The following is a 7646-nucleotide window of genomic DNA, read 5'->3' on the forward strand; positions in this document are numbered from 1 at the left end:
TAAAATGTTCAGTTCTTGGCAAATGTTCAGTGTTTAGAAAAGCTTTATTTACAGAATTTGTGAGCTGAGTTTAATTATTAGTCACATAGTCTATTTTTTCAGGCACTGCTGTACAAATATTTGAATGTTAACAGCCTTTTTAATGTTTATTCTGGGATCAAGTTTTAATTTTTTTTAGGGTAGAGTTAGGGTATAATGGCTAATTTATGATCAAGCTCATATCTGGAGTGAATACCAGGTTTCTTTATGACAAATGAGAGTGTGTATGTGTGTCCACAGGAAGAGCTAGAGGAGGATGTATGAAATGTCAGCAGACACATTCTCTTCAGCTAGCTGTCAAAATGCTCTATGGCTTTTTAGCTTTGCTTATCATTGCAGTGGCTGTCTTGGCATCCCTTGGTAAGTTTTCTAACAACCATTTTAGCAACATGTTTTTTTTTTTTCATTGTTTAAAGTGATGCCAAAGTGAACAAAGCTATGAGGTAGATATAAATGCTTTATCTTGAATCAAAAATCAGCATTTTTTCACATGACAAGACACTGCTGGGGGGAGTCAGTTATGGGCCAGAGAAAGGAATGTAGGGCACCCCAATTTTCATCCTGCAAACACATGTGGGTTACAACATGTGGGTTTTGATTCAGCATAACGCTCAAAGTCAACAATTTCCAGATTTAGTAGTTAGAAGTAAGCCAAAACCTTTCCCACAGAATAAATCTCACATCATATCTGATGTTGGATGCCAAATCTGAATAATTTGCCCCACTTACAACAAAAGTCATTAGTGAAAGAACTGCAAATCCATATATTTCACCACAACAACACACCCAAGTTTCAGATGCAATGGAGTTTCAACAAGAACTTCTTGAACATTTTTTAGTGGCAGGAAGTGATGCTACCATGTTAGCCAACAACCTAGTTAAACTGTAGCAAAACAAATCAAGAAGAATGTTGTTTGGTTCGATGAAATATATATGATGACAAGATGATGGTTTCATTTAAAGAAAAAACAGGTCTAACTACTAAATATTTCATAATGATGCCACATACACATCTGTTTCATATTGCTGTAACTCCTCAAAAATGTTGTTGTATAACAAGCAGTAATGTGTGTAATATGAATACTGTTATGTTAAGGAATTTGATGTAGGAAGTAATCTGAAGTTTGCACAAGACAAGCTGATCAAGTAACACAAGTATTTTTTTTAAATACAGCAGGTGAAATGCATGCATACAGCTGAAATATACAGAACATTACAACCACAAATGAGGTTCCATTACAATTTACCAGTCCCCATAGTCCAAGATTAAGTATTGGTGTGTAAAGAAAGTTTCTGAAAAGATTTCCAAACACATTTATTCTCTGAGAAAACAGAGATCACTTAAGATGCATTCACCGTTCCAACAATATTATGCACATATTTCACATTTCTGCTTAGAATTAGAAATTTGTATAAAACATTTATTATTTATTTTGTTTATTTGTTTGTTTCACATCACCTCAATTTCTAAAATAATGGTTTTAATATCAATAAATTTGTCATGTCAGTTTTCAGGAGAGTCGACAACTTATCTAAAGAAGAAACATTTAGCAACAAACAGATTTCCAAGGTCCAAGAGAGTATAAAAGGTAAGAATTCTTATTTCACAATACATGCATTTTTGGAATTGGTATGTATCATAAAATCTACAGCGGTGTTATTTCAATACGATTTATATACTATTATACTTAAAGGCAACAATTCACAAAAGTATCTAATATATGTATAAGCTTTATTTATTTTATTAGTTTTAATTATAGTTAAAACACTGATCTTCAACAGGAAAATGAAAATACAAAAAGAACTTTAAAATGTGGTCACTGAACCCCTCAGAGAGTAAAACCCCATGAAGAATTATTTATTACAGAAATGGTGGCCTACAAAACAGCTGTGCACACAGAGTGCTTAGTCTGTTAAAACAAAACTGCATTTTCATGCAATTTACAGTGTATTTTGTGTTAGTTGGACAAGGGATTCACTGGTTGGGTGGTTGTATTGCAGATATCAGCGCTGTAAATAACAATTCCAACTGCTTAGATGTTGCACCAATACCAAGAGGAGATTGCCAGACTGAAGAAAGAATATGAGGATATCCACCAGGATGCTACTCAGTCAAGAGCAGAAGTTGGACCAGGCTACCCAATCCAGCAAAGTCTCACACAATCCAGCAACAGAATGACTAGAGACCTCCAGTCCTTTGGAATTTTCATCAAGCGTATAAACCAGTCTCTGGGTCAGTACCTGGATCAAGTAACTGGCTGGCAGGTTGTCATCAAATGAAACAGATCAAGGGATGAAAACCTTTGTTGAGGATCAATATGATTTGAAGGCCACAATGAAACAAATCAACACTACTGTTGCCCTTAGTGCATTGTGGATAGGTGCACTTCAAAGAAAGGCAGAGGAGGAAACCTTGGTGCTTCAAAAAATAACATCAGATTGGCAGAACTACAGCAGAGTTTTAAGTGCCCTGAAGTCCAATGCCAGTATAACTACACAGACTGTGAGGGCTATTTCAAAATAGTGTCTCTGCCACCCACCAGCGTATTAGTATGAGTTCAGAGATGGTTCATGACCTCACTTTGCAAGTCATTAACCTACAGATGCAACTGGACAATGTCTCATCTTACACTGATGAACATGAGGAGAACATGAATGACCACCAATACCATTCCAAGTACTACGAGAACCGGACCAGGGAACGCTTTGTGACTTTGGATGCAAGAATAAAGTCCATTGAAATGGAGATTGACACGCTCTTCCAGCTTCAAAGGAACTGTCAGCCATGTCCAGAGCATGTACCAATACATCAACCAAGAGAGTTCCTCTTGCCAATCCAGACTGAACAGTCACACAGAAGATTTGCAGAACATTAACAACACAGTCTTGCTTCTTCTTCACCTAGCTGACACTCTGAGAATGCAGTACATGATGATGAATGTACGCCTCGATGCTGATGTGAGGAACCTATCCATGGTGATTGAGGAGATGAAGCTGGTAGACACCAGTCATGCAAAGCTGATTCAGAACGTCACTATTCTGAAAGGTTGTGGTCTACCTTTAGTGCAGAGTTCCTCAAATTCAGTCTTGTAGGGTCACTGAACTGCAGAGTATTACTCCAGCCCTAACCAATTCTGAAGAGCATGATTAACTTAGGGTTGGGGGCTAACCTCTGCTGGACAGTGGTCCTCTAGGACTGGATTTGAAGACCTCTGTTGTAGAGTCTATAAAAAATAGGTTCATACATGTTCTTTATGTCTCTAAGTGTCTTTTTTTCTGGATTCTTTATAGGTGTGTCTGGTCCACCAGGTCCAAAGGGAAACAGGGGAGAATCAGGAGGCAAAGGACCTGTAGGTGTAACAGGACCGAAAGGAGACAGGGGACTTGCAGGGAATCGTGGATCTCAAGGAGTTAAGGGTGCTATGGGAATCAAGGGTGATCAAGGTGTGCAAGGACCTTCTGGGATTAAAGGTGGTCCAGGACTTAAAGGAGAAAAGGGGTCTTTAGGGCCACCAGGGTTTCGTGGTGAAAAGGGACAAAAGGGTGATATGGGGGCTTCTGGGAAGGATGGAATTCCTGGCCCCAGAGGAGTGGCAGGTATCCGAGGGGAAGCTGGACTCCCAGGGGTGCATGGACTTCCAGGACCAGTAGGAGTACAAGGACCTGTGGGACCACAGGGGCCACGTGGAATACCTGGACCACCAGGGGAGCCTTCTCAGAGTTCATGAGCAGATAGACATAAACCTTAAAAATGATAATGCACTGACTGCCTTTCTGGACAGAGTAATGGTGGTGGTAAACGTTGACTTGGAGATGTCTCTCTAAACAAGACAATGGTGGGGACTCTTTGGAATCTTAGAGGCCCACATATACATTCCTCAAACATTGGAGCTTGCAACAACAATACACTTTGTAAAGGCTTTCAACACTCTTTGGATAGACCTCAAGCACATTTCTTACACACAATACAGAGCCATTTCTCAAAGATTTTTATTTTAAGAGTGGTTACAGAGCCAGGCTGCTATGCAACCATAGATCATACTAGGTACCAACCAATAGACTCAATCTTTAACCAGCGTTAGCATATAAACACAGATAACCATAAGACTAATGAGACTCTGCTTTATTGCTTTTTATGAAGTTTATTTAGTAGTGCTGCATTTGCCTCATAATCACAGAACATTCAGAGCTGGTACTCTGAAACATGATTTTCATTACGAGTTCAAGTAAACCAAATATTTCCACTCATTAAAGGTACCATAGGTACAAGTTTATGAAACACTGTGCGAAAAGTTCAAATGAACACATTTTACAATTGCTGACTTTGCATGAAATTGCAAAACCAAGGCAATGAGCCGTGTGAACTGTACAGACAAATGTATTAATTGACTGGCAATGTACAACATTAAGTTTTAATGTTCATATTTGTTTGATTTCCCAATTTGTAAATATAGAATTTTAACAGTTATAATTTTATGTTAATAATGGGTTTTTGAGGAGGACTTCATGAGTTGGCATACAATTTATTCTCTTTGCACACCAATAAAGGGTTATACAAATGTAAAAAAGAGGGGGCCATTTTTGTTAAGCTTTTTTTCCCCAAGTTCACTAACCAAATATTTTCCATTTTCATTAATACTTTTGTCATTTCATAGTGAAATCATGAAACAAATGTATACAATATGGTTAGCTATCTACCCAGCAAGGACAAAATGTTTTATAACATTTCACATTGCATTTCGGTTGTTGCTACATGTTACTGTAAAATGTACAAAACTTGCCATTTTAAGATTTGAATTGTCAAATTACTGTCTGGCTGTTTAATTACTGAATATATATATATATATATATATATATATATATAAATATATATATATATATATATATATATATATATATATATATATATTAAGTGGCAAGTACTAAACTGCAATTTTGGAAATGTAGAATACATAATAGTTAGGTTTCTCTTCAAGTAAATGCACAATGTCAATGTAATATGTTTTCACTACAAAAAAAAATATCATAGCGAACTGCGTCATTTGTATTATTTTATTATTAAAGTGGATGGTTGATTGTGATTTCACTTTTTTTAAGGTTAGTTAGTTTGTAATGTTGCTGTTTGAGCATAAACAATATCTGCAAAGTTGCTGCAATGAAAGTTCAATGCAAACGGAGATTGTCAGTTTAATGCCTACAAAAACGGCTGGTAAGGGACTACAATGAGCTTCTTCCGGGTCCATTACATCTCAAACCCAGATAAACCCTGCCTCCGGGAACACACAACAACAAAGGGGGTGAGGCCATGTTGTGCTGCTTTAGAGAAGATCGGTGTGGAAGAAATATAAATTATGTGGAAAAAAAAAGAATTGAAGAATGAACACATGTTAGACTGCACCCCATAAACACAATCAAGCCTAGAGAAAAAAGAAAAACAGTAAACCACCCCTTTGAAACAACTGGCTGGGAGATTTTTTCATCATTCAAACGATCAAAATCAAGTGCCAAGGTGAGATAAGATCTACTTGATCAAGAACCAATTTAGTGACAACTAATTCTAGTCTGTTACAGTATGTTTCATCTCTCGATGTTCTGTACATAAAGGCAATGAGTTTTTTTAACACAGCTAGTGTTAAATTGTCTTATTGCATCATGAAAGTAAGTTCCAATCAGGAAACAAAGTATTAACATTAGAGAGGACAACTGACATTTGAATGTCCCTGTGATGTAATTCCCTTTTCCCTTTTGTTTCTTTAAGAAATCTGTTTACTCTTCAATCGCTTTATTTCTTTCTCAGATTCATTATTGTACAAACTTATCCTCAGCCTTCATCTCCAGGATTCTGTTTATGATATAATCTGCATTTTTGGTCTAGAAAATGTGGATAGATACCAAACAATTTTTCTAAGGAAATTGATTCCTTGTTGGAATGAAAACTTAATAGTCATGTGGGAGCCAGCTGAATCGATAAACCCCAACAGCCAAACCTTTCAAGCTTTCTAATGAGTTTCAGTGGAACTTGATTTTGGTTGCCTGTGTGTTGTTAGGTGACTAGCTTTTGCAAGTATTAAATAGGAGAGAGATGCCTACCCACAACATTAGGACCCTGCTATGAATTTAGGTAAGTGTATATGATGTCAAACTCTTGGGCTTTTTGCATTTAAGTTAAGAATTATAAATGACAAATAATAATAACATAGCTTGATTGATTGAAGAAATGTGAGTGATGATTGCTACACATTGACATGATGCTGTATGGTTTTAGACACCGATACCCGCTTCTAAGTTCACTCTAAAAAATGCTGGCTTGTTTCAACCCAACTTTTGGTCAATTATTTTTACATTAAATTTTGAACCCAAAAGTTGGATTAGTCCATATTTGACCCAAAGTTGGGTTAAAACAGCCCACCATTTTTTAGAGTGCAAAGGTCAATTGAATGGCAACCCTAGCAGAAGTTTGCATTCTTTGGTTTCAGCTTGAAACTGTATGTATACACAGTGCTAGTACTGTGCATACTCTCCCATATTTGCATGTGGAAGAATGAAACTTAATGAAACACCAAGTGTAGTATGACCACCCCAAACACTAGGAAATAGCGTGCAGATTGTGTTGCCCATTCATGAGCATTTAATGCCTGGTTGCTTTCTTGTGTCCTTAGGCCCCGAGTGTCTGCAGCTGGCCTGGAAGTTTAGGCCATCCTCTATAATGGTCTATGACACCTCAAGGAAATTTCCTGTTGCCAAAGAAAACATGATGACCTCAAGAACAGGTCAGAGATTCTCATTAAACCAAAACGTAATTCTTCAGTGGTTAACACCTCATTATGCTAACTTTCCAAACGGCGCATACTTACACCATCAATCAAAGCTGCTGAATGTAAAAAGCCAGGCAAAGTAATAATGTTCAGAAACAGACTAAGCCAAATTAATTTTAGCCCAATGTATCATTAATAACTCACATTAATGTGTGCTGTCCCAGTGTCAGACTCTGATCTGCTGACACAACGACAGAATTCATGGGCCATGAGAAAAATCTGTCGCTCACCTTTTCTGTCAAAAAGAGCGCTGCTGTCCTACAATGTATGAAAACAATGTACAGTAGATACTTATTTCTTATGCTTTAAGTTTGGAATTTTAAAAATGAAAAGCTAGAGGGTGTCATGTTTTCCCTTTCCTGAATAACATATGACTTGCCAGAGTAAACTGTGCCAGATGTTAAGCCACGGGCTGAGGCCAGTTTTTTATTTCTTCCAAGCGGAATTCATTTCTCACAAGCATTATCTCACTTAGATATTTAATAAAATGTCTGCCAGAGCAAAGGTTATGTTAAAGGGAGAAATACACTAGACTACTACAGATTTTGTGCTCAAAGCTCTAAAACACATTTTTTGACTTGTGACTTTTTTGCATGGAAGTTGACTGAATTTGTCTTTGATATTTCTAATGGTGTGCTGTTAGGCCAAGGTTAGGTTACGATTTAAACATAACAAAACATAACGATAAAATAAATGAATAAATAAATAAATAAATAAATAAATTGTAAAGGCTCTACAAATAGATTATGTTAAAAAGTCTAGACAGCCGTCAGACTGTGTTGAAGTCACAGC

The 7646-nt window shown here is 36.9% G+C and overlaps 1 pseudogene; it reads left to right on the forward strand.

The window, feature by feature from the left end:
• Positions 1-258: 258 nt before the first annotated feature.
• LOC113071195 (scavenger receptor class A member 3-like) lies at positions 259-4609 on the forward strand (annotated as a pseudogene).
• The last annotated feature ends 3037 nt before the right edge of the window (positions 4610-7646 follow it).

This window comes from Carassius auratus, unplaced genomic scaffold, assembly GCF_003368295.1.
Source record: "Carassius auratus strain Wakin unplaced genomic scaffold, ASM336829v1 scaf_tig00006513, whole genome shotgun sequence".
NCBI lineage: Eukaryota > Metazoa > Chordata > Actinopteri > Cypriniformes > Cyprinidae > Carassius > Carassius auratus.